We start from the raw sequence: 14,364 nt of genomic DNA, 5'->3' as shown, positions 1-14,364 counted from the left end.
ACAAGATATCTGAAAAAGTTCTGAACGGATTTGGATGAATGTTCGTGGGATGATTGCCCTTGGGATAAGGATTGATTAGTTTTTGGTGAAGCTCAGGCTATTATTCCGGATCAAGGAATTTTTGGGGGGAATTGTTTTCGGAATTTTTACTCCCGCCAGGGAGTGCATGCATTCACTCGTGTCCGTGTGTGTGTGTTCGTGTGTTTTTGAACAAGATATCTGGAAAAGTTCTGAACGGATTTGGATGAAAGTTGGTGGGATGATTGCCCTTAGGATAAGGAAGAATCGATTAGTTTTTGGTGAAGCTCAGGATATTATTCCCGATCCAGGAATTTTTTGAAGGATTTTTTTACCATTGGAAGATAGGGCTCATTTTTTTTAAACATTATCTTCTATATATTCTATATTTAACATTGTGATATGAAAATAGTTTTCATATTTGTTGTAAATGTAGTTTAAACTCGTGGTTATGCATTAGAGCGGTGTATTTTTTTAGCACCGTCGTCTTCAATGTTCATTTTTTTTAAATAATAAAGACATATTCTGTCATTTAAAAACCACCAAAGTGTGTATTAGATTTCCCCGTTTCATAAAATGTATCGTTTGACACGTATAATACTTAAAAACTGTTTTTTTTTTGTTTGTTTGTTTTTTACCTCAGAAGAGATATCAACATTTAGCTCAGCGAATGTCATTCGCGGTGTCAGTATTTGATGAACTTATAAAGACTTAGTTCCAGATTTGTCAATGGCTGAGGTATATTAACAAACGAATAAAACAGATTTGGCAAAATTCCAACTTTTTTTTAAAAGATCGCATATTCACCCAGGGTTGTGAGAGGCTGTAGAAGAAGAAGAAACCTCGCATGGGCTTCCCAGACCAAATAAATAATTCTGGTTCTGGCTTTGCGATTTTCAGGTTTATTACTCCCGCCAGGGAGAAACGCATTCGATCGTGTCCGTCCGTGTGTGTGTATGTGTGTTCGTATGTTCGTGTGTTCATGTGTTCATGTGTTTGTGAACAAGATATCTGGAAAAGTTCTGAACGGATTTGGATGAAAGTTGGTGGGATGATTGCCCTTGGGATAAGGAAGAATTGATTAGTTTTTGGTGAAGCTCAGGATATTATTCCCGATCCAGGAATTTTTTGAAGGATTTTTTTTACCATTGGAAGATGGGGCTCATTTTTTTTTAACATTATCTTCTATATATTCTATATTTAACATTGTGATATGAAAATAGTTTTCATATTTGTTGTAAATGTAGTTTAAACTCGTGGTTATGCATTAGAGCGGTGTAATTTTTTTTAGCAGCGTCGTCTTCAATGTTCATTTTTTTTCTTCTAATAAAGACATATTCTGTCATTTAAAAACCACCAAAGTGTGTATTAGATTTCCCCGTCTCATAAAATGTATCGTTTGACACGTATAATACTTAAAAACTGTTTTTTTTGTTTGTTTGTTTTTTACCTCAGAAGAGATATCAACATTTAGCTCAGCGAATGTCATTCGCGGTGTCAGTATTTGATGAACTTATAAAGACTTAGTTCCAGATTTGTCAATGGCTGAGGTATATTAACAAACGAATAAAACAGATTTGGCAAAATTCCAACTTTTTAAAAAAAGATCGCATATTCACCCAGGGTTGTGAGGGGCTGAAGAAGAAGAAACCTCGCATGGGCTTCCCAGACCAAATAAATAATTCTGGTTCTGGCTCTGCGATTTTCAGGTTTATTACTCCCGCCAGGGAGTAACGCATTCGATCGTGTCCGTCCGTCCATGTGTGTGTTCGTGTGTTCGTGAACAAGATATCTGGAAAAGTTCTGAACGGATTTGGATGAAAGTTGGTGGGATGATTGCCCTTGGGATAAGGAAGAATTGTTTAGTTTTTGGTGAAGCTCAGGATATTATTCCCAATCCAGGAATTTTTTTGGGAAATTGTTTTGGGAAAGATTTTTTCTGTTTTACTGCATTAACGCTTTTAATCTTGTTCTTAAATGATGTTTTTCTCCTCTAATTCCGAGATATATCAAAATTAATTATCTGACAGTTAGGGCCTACTTTCTTTTTCATTTATTGTTTTGGGGAGAGGGGATGTCAAACAAAACGTATTATTCCAACTTGACCCACGGCGGGAGTATGCGCTCTACTGAGTGGCGTTCTAGTTCCTTGTGTGTCACAAGAGGCGACTAACAGGGTTGGCGGCAGGAAGGGCATCCAGACGTAAACATTGCTTCAAAAAGGGGACCAAGGTGCCCGAAAAAGGGCAACCCCTGCTCTGTGGGGAAACATGGCCTCTAAAGGTGGATTTTTATTTATTTATCAATTAGCGCTACAATTGTAGTAAATATTTTGAAGACACATTTGGTAGTTGTGCAAGTGCAGATGAACAGGATGCACCACTGGGGGCCTGATCTTTAACCCCTGCTGCCTCTCTGTCATAATTCACCTGCTTTATTTTAATTGGTCATACTCAGTTAAGTTTTGTGTCCATTTGTTCTAATAACATGATGGATGATGAACGTAGGAGTACCTGTCCATCCCACCTAAATGACAGATGAGGGAGCAGCTCTCCGGAAATGACCCTCGACCTTGGTGTGAATGTATTAAGCTTCCCTGCAATTGCAACACACAGAAATATCATGATGAATGGGATAAATAATGTTGCAAACCAGATCAGCAGGATTTCTTTTAATTTGGGCATGGGACTGGCCCTCACAACACGTTTCTCATTCACAACCAAATGCTAACGGAAAACAGTCTACTTGTAGTCCAGTCCAAATACTATCCTGCTCCATAATGCGCCACACCACCTGTAGCCACCGGATGCACATTACACTGGGATGCCATTATTACTTCAGCCCGCTGGTTGAATCATTACTGAGGTGTAGCCGTGCTCATGCATATTATGGCAGGACTTCGGAAATTTGCAAAACGCTGGTGACATTTGCAAACCCATTGCTAAAGACACTGGGATCTTTAACTTCCACCAGCTTATGCTTACAAGCGGGTGCCTTGCCTGTGAAGCACTAATCCAGCAATTTGGAGATGGCTCAAAAATCGAACCCAGACAAAAAGGTTCAAAGGGAAGTGCGCTACCTCTGCACCATCCCGTTACACTATCTGTTAAGCCCCAAATGAACAGTCTGCAATTGGATCTTATTTGTTCAGGAATCGATTCCTTATGAAATGAGTCCAGGGTGACCAAGTCCGAGGAAAAAAAAATACGGGACACTCAGGCCCTTTAGAACCCTTTACAATGACCGTTTAGAACCCATTACAATGACCCTTTAGAACCCATTACAATGACCCTTTAGAACCCATTACAATTACCCTTCAGAACCCATTACAATTACCCTTTAGGACGCTTTCCAATTACCCTTTAGAACCCATTACAATTACCCTTTAGAACCCGATACAATTACCCTTTAGAACCCTATACAATTACCCTTTAGAACCCATTACAATTACTCTTTAGAACGCTTTAGAATTACCCTTTATAACCTATTACAATTACCCTTTAGAACCCATTACATTTACCCTTTAGGAAGCTTTAGAATTACCCTTTAGAACCTATTACAATTACTCTTTAGAACCCTATACAATTACCCTTTAGAACCCATTACAATTACCCTTTAGGAAGCTTTAGAATTACCCTTTAGAACCTATTATAATTACTCTTTAGAACCCTATACAATTACCCTTTAGAACCCTATACAATTACCCTTTAGAACCCATTACAATTACCCTTTAGAACCCTTTGCAATTACCCTTATGAACCCTATACAATTACCCTTTAGAACCCATTACAATAACCATTTAGAACCATTTACAATTACCCTTTAGAACCCATTACAATTACCCTTTAAAACGCTTTACAATTACCTTTTTGTCCCCCGTCGAACCGCGGAGCGAAAGGGGGACTATGGTTTTCCCCTCCGTCCGTGTGTCCGTCCGTCCGTCCGTGCGTGCGTGCGGGCGTGTGTGCGTGCGAGCGTGCGTGCGTGCGTGCGGGCGTGCGTGCGGGCGTGCATGCGTAAGCGAAGGACCGCATTCGAATTTGGTGTGTGGGTGCAACCCACGTCAAAATCCAAGATGGCCGCCGCCATGTATGTCTGATGCCGTGTATGTCTGAACCTTGTGAGCTGAATATCTTGAAAAATAAGCGAAGTACCAACTTCTGATCTGGTGTGTGCGTGTATCTAGGCACAACCAAGAACGCTGTTTAAAATTGGGTCGCCACGTCAAAATCCAAGATGGCCGCCACCATATATATGTCTGAACCTTGTGAGTGGAATATCTTGAAAAATAAGCGAAGTACCAACTTCTAATCTGGTGTGTGGGTGTATCTACGCATAAGGGAGAACGCTATTGAAAATTGGGTCGCCACGTCAAAATCCAAGATGGCCGCCTTGCGTCTTCCACTTTGTCAACTCGCATCACTTCACCGACGGGGGACCTAGGCGTAACGCTTGTAGAACCTATTACAATTACCCTTTAGAACCCTATACAATTACCCTTTAGAACCCATTACAATTACCCTTTAGGAAGCTTTCGAATTACCCTTTAGAACCCATTACAATTACCCTTTAGAACCCTATACAATTACCCTTTAGAACCCATTACAATTACCCTTTAGAACCCATTGCAATTACCCTTTGGGACGCTTTAGAATTACCCTTTATAACCCATTAGAAGTCCTGGCAGTTCAGGGTGGAGGGAGGGGACATTATAAAAGTGTGGGAATTATCCCGTCCATCGGGTCCTTTGCTCCTTCGATCAAATAGATAAGCAGCTCCATATTTACATGTTAAGGCAAAAAGTTTTTTGGTAATTCGATTTTTACTCCTTGAAATAATTGTGTTCTGGTCACCTAATAACGTGAAAACAACTGTTTCCAAATGGAAACTTGCACTAGAAGTTGGAAAAATTCTCGAAGTTCATCTTCTAAAGTCTGATGAGAAAATGAGAATCACAACATGTTTATGTGAAAAAGTAAATAATTACCAAGCTTTCTTTGCAATGTTTATTATCTAGGTTACCTTTTCTGCTTCTGAAGAGTCTTTTACTGTGAAGAAGGTTTTGATCCCTTGACTTGTTGCGGCGACCATCAATTTAGACATGTGCGTGCTTCCCGCAGCACACTGCTTGATATATGCTAAACATCGATTTAGACTTGTGCGTGCTTCCTGCAGCATGCTGCTTGATATGCGGTAACCATCAATTTAGACATGTGCATGCTTCCTGCAGCATGCTGCTTGATATGCGGTAACCATCAATTTAGACATGTGCGATGTGCGTGCTTCCTGCAGCATGCTGCTTGATATGTGGTAACCATCAATTTAGACTTGTGCGTGCTTTCTGCAGCATGCTGCTTGATATGTGGTAACCATCAATTTAGACTTGTGCGTGCTTTCTGCAGCATGCTGCTTGATATGTGGTAACCATCAATTTAGACTTGTGCGTGCTTTCTGCAGCATGCTGCTTGATATGCGGTAACCATCAATTTAAACCTGTGCGTGCTTCCTGCAGCATGCTGGTTGATATGCGATAACCATCAACTTAGACTTGTGCGTGCTTCCTGCAGCATATTATGTTGCTTGACATTGGATAAGCCACTGTGGAAAATAGAGAAACTCCACGAGCATACAGCAACTGTACAGTAAACTCCATGACAATTTTCAGTATCCTTCATCAACCAGTCATAACTGGTGGAAAGCAGCCATTCATCAAGAAAGACACATCCTTTTTGTGGTCGCTTTCCTCTTTTTCAGTGGACTTTGGCCCTTCAAAGTTTCATCACTCCCAGTCCCGAGTGACGAGTCCCATGACGCTATGACAGGATTGACAGCGTTTCTTTTCCGGGTGCTGCTTGGCCTTATTGACAGCATATTGTTGCCTTGATGGAAGCATACACGCCAGCGCTGCATGCCGCCTTTCCTTTCCCTTTTCAAATATTGTTTGGAGGAAAAATACTGGACAAATGGTGTCCCGGGAAGGTTTGAAACGGGACGCGGGATATTTGAGTAAAAAACGGGACGATCCCGTAAAATATGGGACACTTGGTCAGCCTGGATGAGTCTGAGGTTTGCTTGCGAACAACTTAGCTATTCTGTCAGTCCTGTGTAATAATTATGAAATGCTGAGACTGCAGACATAATACGAGCAGGTAGTCATGATATTCCGAATGAGCTCACTTTCTGTGATACTCATCTGCCTTGTCAAACTCTTTTTGCCATTTGACATCAATTTCTCCTGGCACTTGCATTTTTGTTCTCGTAAGACATCATTGACCTTTTCTGCCCTTTTCCTGCTCTCGCTTCTCTACCTTTTTGCTCCTTTTATATATTTATTTTTACCGTTTGATTTTCTTTAAAAAAAAAATTATATTACATTAATGGCTGCAAAGCTGCTCAACATGGTCGTGTGTTATCATTAAGTATAGCCGAATAGCACTCCCAGAGAAGGACCACTAAAGTTTGGAGTGACTGCACTAAATATATTATACGTAGTTTTCCGTTGCAGAACCACTCTCTGGGAATCATACTAAAATACGCAATTTGGTGTCTGTCTATCTATCTGTCTGTCTAACCACGATACATTCGGTCGTTATTATCCAATCTCAACCAACCTTGACAGGAAGACCAAGGGTCACATGATAGAGGTTGTCACGACTTCATTTGCACCCCTCCCAAAGCGGGTTGTCCACCTTGGGCAAAATCCATGTTAAGGTGTATATCCGTGTTAATATAGCTTATTGTGGCGTTTTTCCAAGGGTGCTTCTAATAAAAGTAATAACAACATTAATGATAATACGTACATTGATATTAATGTGATTACAAAACAATATTAATACTAATAATATCCCCTCTCCCCAAGGGGTTTTTTCCTCCTTGAACAAGTGTCATGTTAACGTTTATAAAAAGCTTATTGTATAGTTTTGTGGGGCACTTGGAATCTATTCTGTCCATGACAGCCCAAATGCAAATATGCTTCCTCTGAGCTCTTCTGCTAATCCAATATAGGCCTAAGCACATATAAATTGCTTCCTTGCTTACTATCCTGTCAGTCTTGGGCCCACTGACTGATCCGCCGTCCAGATGGTTTATAGCTCCCTCAGCTCCTTTTTCACCGCATACCGCGAGGGCTCCATAGGTTGTCCAACCCTCCTACCTTCAGTGTTCCAGTGTATCACTTTTTGTCTTGTTGTTTTCCCTATGCAGTACATACCGAATCAATCTCCATTTCCTCATTTTAATTTCCTCCATGATGTTTTTCCTTCCAGTCCTTGTTTCTACCTCCTTCTTGCTCACTCTATCTGGCCAGGACATTCACAAAGTATTTTTGTCACAGCTAAAAATGAAGGATTCTAGCACATACAAATAGATCAAAGTAATTAATAAACTTTCTGATGTCATTGGTACGACAGCATACACTTTGCTTATAGAAGTGGGTAATTTACTTGATGAACAAGAATGACAAATGTGGTGATAAAATTACCTCCACCACTAAATGGTGATTTTTGAGGTCAAAGGTCAACTCAAGATCAAATTTCCAAAATCATCACTTTTCATTTGGAAAATCATCAATTTTCATCCGATTGACTTGTGAATTGAACAGCGTTTGCACATTGAGTCACTAAATATGGAAACCAACTATTTTTGAGGTCAACTCGAGGTCAAACTTCCAAAATCATAAATTTTCATTTGAAAAATCATCAATTTTCATCCGATTGACTTGTGAATTGAACAGCGTTTGCACATTGAGTCACTAAATATGGAAACCAACTATTTTTGAGGTCAACTCGAGGTCAAACTTCCAAAATCATCAATTTTCATCTGAAAAACCGTCAATTTTAATCTTGTCAAAGGTCAACGCAGGTTAGGTTTTCACCCCGTCTGTTTGTCTGTCTGCAAACAGGATATCTCAGAAAGTTATGGACGGATTTGCATGAACTTGGTGGACAAATTGGGAGTGCGACAAGGACAAATTGATTCAATTTTGGTGAGGATCCGGTTTTTGGTCCGGATCTGAGAATTTTTAAAGGGATTCTTCAACCATTGAATGATAGAGCCAAAAACAATGTACAGTAGAGCACGATATCTCAAAAAGTTCTGGATGGATTTGGGCAAAACGTGGTGGACGAGTTGTATCGGTGACAAGAACAAGCCGATTCGATTTTGATTCATCTCTGGATCCAGATCCAGCCTATCAGTGGGATACAAAACGTAAACTATTCATCCTGGTGGAGGTATGCACTCTGCCGAGTGCCGTTATACTTTTGCATGTTGTCATTTAAAAAATTTTTGATTCTAATTGTCCTTTCAGTATTTGAGCTTTACTCGCCTTTGGACTCTGAAATCAATGACTAAAATCGGTAGAGATTGAAATAGTTCAGATCTTTTTTCTTTCACTGCAAAACAAAATCCACCACCATGTTCGTCAACAAAAATGGAGCAATAATGAAAAAAAAAAAAAACACATTTCTGAGATTCCATCAAGAATCGTTAGCACAGGTAGCCTGTTCACTACGTGCCAATCTTGCTTAGCAACTATTTGTATCACAAAACTCTCATACAAATCTGTCATATGAAGTTTCATTCTGAATATGACAAATATGATTATTTGACGTATGATGTAGCACACATTTCAGTGTGCTTAATTTACCGAACTGTGATTTTATTTCCACAATGTATTCTTCCTTTGAATGAACCAAATGTCAACACATCATTGCAATGGGAAAATATTACATTCTGAGTTTACAGTGACGTGCAAGAACTATATTTTTCAAGATTAGGAACTGTAGGTTTGTAAACAAACTCTTCTCCCTCCCCTTCCCCCAGATGAACCCTAACCCTAACCCCAATGCCTCATACCCTCACTATATATTTGAAACTGAAAATTGCTGTGATAGAGCACAGATCTGCTGTTGAAGTCAAGATAAAGGTCCATTGCTTCATTACTTCTGGTGAATTGCTCACTACTTGTTACAAAAGGCACAACGTTCATTCACCCCAGTTGCACAGCTATCGCTGGGAAACAGGATTTAATCATCTGCTCTGCTGCCTGTTTGTCACCGCATAAATTGCAGCACCAAACCCTCACGGCACCGCCATTTCGTCCAGCCCACTGCGCCGTTTGTGAAGTATATTATATTTTAGCTACATAAATATTTATTTCATTCATGCTGCAGCCAATTTTGGTCTTATCAATGAAGCATTACAAAATGCTGTTTAAGTTTTCATTCCATGCGACTGATTTAGCATTCTGCTGCTAACATTCATCTTATGATCAACCCAGCCTGTAATGTAATGATAGGATCTATAATTCTTGCCTGACAGCCATTGAAACAGTTTGGAAATAGCTCTCGAGTCAATGTAACTGTTGATTAAATCGACACGTGCCTAAACCAACATGCATATCAGGGACACCGAGCAATCAGGGCCAAGTCGAAGAGGAATACAAAATGTTTGTGTGTCAGGCAAGTTGAGGCTGGTGCACTTCAAGTGATCTAGGCCGGTGTGCATGGCAGATTGGCAGATGGGCCGTGCTTATGTTATACTAAACTAGACGTGTCCCCTGTCACTTCCCTGGTGGATTTAATCAGAAGACAACATGTTATACTTCGCATGCCTGTATGTGAGTGTCAATAAGGATGTAAAATGAAGTAAAACACGTAAAAAACATCTTTTATAACACGTAATTGTGGTTGTTGTTGTTGTTTGTGTGCTCCTTCCGTGTACTTCTATATATTTACCTCCGCCTCCGAAGGTAGACGAAGGTTGTGTTTTCACCCATGTCTGTCTGCTTGTCTGACTGTGAAAAGGACATTTCAAAAAGTTGTGGATGATCTTGAATTAAATTTGGTGGACAGGTTGGGTGTTTGACAAGGACAAATTGATTATATTTTGGTGAAGAATTGAATCCGAATCCGGATACGAGATCTTTAAAAATTCAAAATCGAATCTTCATCATTGAGAGATGGGGTCAAAAATGATATACTGTACAGCATGATATTTCAAAACGTTCTGGATTCAGACGAAATTTAGTGGATGAGTTGAGTATGTGACAAGAACAAGCTGAATCGATTTTGGTTCAGTTCCGGATTCAGATCCGGCCTATCATTGAGATACAAACTTTTCAGCCTTATTGAGGTATTCTCCCTACCGAGTGCCATTCTAGTTTAATATTGCCTGGAGAAGTATTACTATACTTTCTTTTGTGTGCTCCTCCCGTGTCCTTCTAATGGGTTCTTGCTCTCGTATTAATAAACATTGGGGCAATACTCTTGGGTGCTCCCCTGGTAGAATATAGCAGTATACTACACTGACTAAAGGTATTTTAAACCGTATAATAGCATTTTTAACCAATTTCAATCGTTGCTAGAAGACAGGACATCATGTACAATCATACTAACGTAATCATATGACTTTAAACAAACAAACAAAAAAAATATCTATTTTGGAGGGCAACCCCTCCTCCCCCAACCCAATATACCTCCTAAGACCCCAATTTTTCTATTGCCTTGAACAAATATTGGTACATCATGGGTGATTAAGGTTGTGGTCAGGTTTTATCGAAATCGTGTGTGTAGTTTCTGAGAAGAAAGCAAATACCTGTTTTGGGCCCCTCCCTCCCACCCCCCCCCCCATAGACCCCTAAAGGGGCAGATTTTTTTTAATGTCGTGAACAAACGTCGGTACATTACGGGTAATGAAGGTTGTGGTCAAGTTTCATCGAAAAATAATGCGTGTAGTTTCAGAGGAAAAAGCAAATTCCTATTTTGAGGGGTCAAACTTGGATCCACTTTGACCGCGGTAAGCCCCCATAGACCTCGAGTTTTTAATGCCATGAACAAAGTTTAGTCACAACACAACAAATATAATTTGTGTCAAATTTGGTTGCAATCCCATCAGCGGTTTCAGAGAAGCAGTTTCAAGTGTTTACGGACTGACGGACTGACTGACTGACGAATGGACAACACGCCATCGCATAAGCTCCCCTGAACTTCCTTCCAGGTGAGCTAATCTTCTACTATGTAAGAGAGCTGTTGGTCTGTCTGTGTGTGTCTGTCTGTCTGTCTGTCTGTCTGTGTGTCACCATTGTTCTCAGAGATGGCTGAACGAATCTTCGTCAAACTTTCAGAGGTTCCTCAGTGAGTGCCTGGGGGTGTTATGGGAAAAAAAACTTCATGAAAAAAAAAAAAGATCGTTTTTTTGGAATAAAAAAAAAAAACCAGTCGCTCAATAGTACCTAAGCATTTTCAAATTAATGACAGTTATATACAAGTACACATTCACATAAATAAATACAAAACAATCACCAGACATTTGAACACAAATAAATCAAACAAATCCGGAAGTGTACGAAGTTGGTAGTACGGCTTCTTCTTCTTCATGATCGGCATCACACTTAACCCAAAAACGTGAGCCACATTCACCCACCAGCATATATATGAACCCCCTTCCTCTCATGCCTCCCCCCATCCCCCTCCCCCCATCTTTCCTTCCCTCCCCTTTCCCCCTTCCCCCCTCCCTTCCCCTCCCTTCCCCTCCCTTCCCCTCCCTTCCCCCTCCACCCCTCCCCTCCCCTTCCCCCTTTCACCCCTCCTTCCCTCCCCTCCCCCCTCTCCTTCCCTCCCTCCCCCTTCCCATTCCCCCCTTCCTCCGTCTTCCCCCCTCTCCCCCCAACCCCCCCTCCCCCTCCCCCCTCCCCCTTCCTCTCTCCCCCCCTCCCCCCCTCCCCCCTCCCCCTTCCTCCCTCTTCCCCCCTCTCCCCCCCCCTCCCTCCCCTCCCCCACCCAGCAACGCCAGGTACTTCTGCTAGTAATTAATAAATGTTACCGTTGGAACTGCTACATTAAAGCTTGAGGTCCCTCTTCTTCTTCTTCAATCTCGGAAGAACGGGCTTTCAAAACAGGCAAGCTTGTGATTAAGAGAATGAATTTTTGTTCCAGGTAAATCGATTATTACCTTTCCAACGGTACCATTTGTATTCTTATACAACATCAGGAATACTTTAGAACTAGATATTTGTGACCGCCTGTGACTTACCCTTACCCCATGATCCAATGATGGCACTTTTTTTTGGACCGCCATATGACATTAACCTTCATTTAGGGATAGAATGTAAATTAAGAAAATGTGTCCCCATTTACAGTCTATCCATGAAACTCAACATCTTGAAAACTGGAGGAAAACTATTTGTTATGAACAAAAAGGTATTTTTTGTTAATTCGGTTACAATCTGAAAAATGTAGGTCCAGGATACTGATCAAATATCAGGTGTACAACTTCAGTGCAGGTCCACTATTATGATGCAAGAACATCTTGGAAGGCCAAGCGGTCTCGGCAAAATTGAGCGATGACAAAAAAACGTGTTGTTTTTGTTCTTTTTGTCATGACCGCCATTTTACATTGACCCTTAACTCAGAAGGTTATGATGTAAATTAAGCATAAATGTTCTTTTCTCTAGGTCTAGGCTATATAGAGAGTGCAATTTCGTCTGATTGGGCAATCTTTCATCAAGTTCTCATGAAAAATGTTAAAATGTCTATAATAAGGTCATGACCTTACAAATTAGGTCAAATTTTAAAATCTATGTCAAACCTGCATACTAACTTTTCATATTATTTATGCACAATTTTCTTCCAAAAGTCCCAGCTGGCTCTGAGATGCAGCTTGGAAATTTCGGGAATTGGGAGTGCGGGAAGAAGATAAAAATTGGGGGCACTAATCGAATTATATTCAAACCCATTATCACTGAAACAGCCCCTTGTTTTTTTCTTTTGAAATCTGTACCATTTCATGCAGGTGATGCACCCACCTCCCACGCTCCAGAGTCCTGATTTGTGGTGTACATGTAACACCCAATAGAAACACCGCATTCATTTTGCTTCCTCGCTTATCGCCTTTGAATTGGTGATGTACAGATAGGTGATGTCGGCCTTAAAACAGAGAAACAAGGACAAATAACTCGATGTTATAATGTGAACTTGTGTGCTGAAATGGGTCCAATCCAAAAAGCTTGTATCCCAAACCTAATGTCATAAAGCAAACTTGTCATGATGCTAAATAATAATTGGATCCTCTATCGGGGGTAAAAACAGATGTTATTCCCTGCATGACAAATTAATGGGCACGAATGGCATAAATTTTAAATCTGGCAATGTGTTTGCTCACCAGAATTCTACTGACTATTTGATAACAAATTAAAGATTTTCAGTCTGCTGTTGATGGTAATTGAGTAAAGGGGATCATTATGGTTTCCATTCTTTGCTAAAGACTGCCAATCACATGCGACATGCGAACAACCATGGTACATTAATCTGTTCTGTTTATATCGTAGATTCTGCTACCCAGACAACCACCATACTCTGAAATGGCAAGCAGGATAATCTGGTGTCATTGGATATCCAGGAAAAGCAGACCACTTGCTACCCACAGTTTAGGATTTGTTCAGGGTGCCAGTGATTACTCACCTACTGTCTCAGAAAGCGATACATGTTCCGCTGTTTCAACATGCGAATGCCCATTGGCTTTTATGAGTGGGAGGATGGTGAGAGTCAGAGTTGCATGTGTAAGTTTATTCACAGTAAAAGTGTGTGTGTGTGTGTGTGTGTGTGTGTGTGTGTGTGTGTGTGTGTGTGTGTGTGTGTGTGTGTGTGTGTGTGTGTGTGTGTGTGTGTGTGTGTGTGTGTTATGCAATCACACTTCGGGTAATGTGCTATCGCGTAATGAAGCACCTGTAAGATGGTTATTACATAACATCATTATTATAACACCTTTTATCCTACTATCTATAATAATAAAAGAGTGTGTGTGTGTCTCTCTCTCTCCTCGATAACTCCAAAACCATGAAACCTATCGGCCCAAAACTTTGCATGCATACTAAGGAAACTCCAAGGGAGTACATGAATGAAAACTGGGTATTTGGGTAAATTTAAACACCCCTTTTGAAGATTATTATAGGGGTACTCATCATGAAATAAACCAAATAGCCTTCCCAATATAACAAGGTGGAGTGATTGGAGTGATTTTATGCATCATATGATGTGATTTTACACGATGGCTTCTCACGGACTAATTAAAGTATACACTTTGCTTAATAGAATTAATGGAATAATGGGGGTGGGAGGGGATCCTTTCCTAACCTTGCCACTTCTGGTGTTATATTTTGCCTTTTACCTTTGACATCACCCTTTATTGATTAATGTCAGTTATATTGAAGTACACATGCATCATATACATAAATAAATAAATAAAGACAATTACCAGACATATTTAAATAATAAACCTCTTCCTGAAGCAATCAAAGATGGCAGTACCTCTTCTTCTTCTTTTCTTCAATGAATATCGGCATATTTA

At 40.3% G+C, this 14,364-nt stretch overlaps 1 protein-coding gene across 1 annotated transcript in view; it reads left to right on the top strand.

Annotated features, from left to right (window-relative positions):
• Window positions 1–14,364, top strand: part of LOC137436513 (glutamate receptor-interacting protein 2) — a 535,867-nt gene that overhangs the window by 263,327 nt on the left and 258,176 nt on the right. The window lies entirely within an intron of this gene.

This window comes from Myxine glutinosa, chromosome 11 (assembly GCF_964187855.1).
Source record: "Myxine glutinosa chromosome 11, kmMyxGlut1.1, whole genome shotgun sequence".
NCBI lineage: Eukaryota > Metazoa > Chordata > Myxini > Myxiniformes > Myxinidae > Myxine > Myxine glutinosa.
The sequence above is the reverse complement of the archived record's forward strand: the minus strand, read 5'-3'. Positions and strand labels throughout refer to the sequence as shown.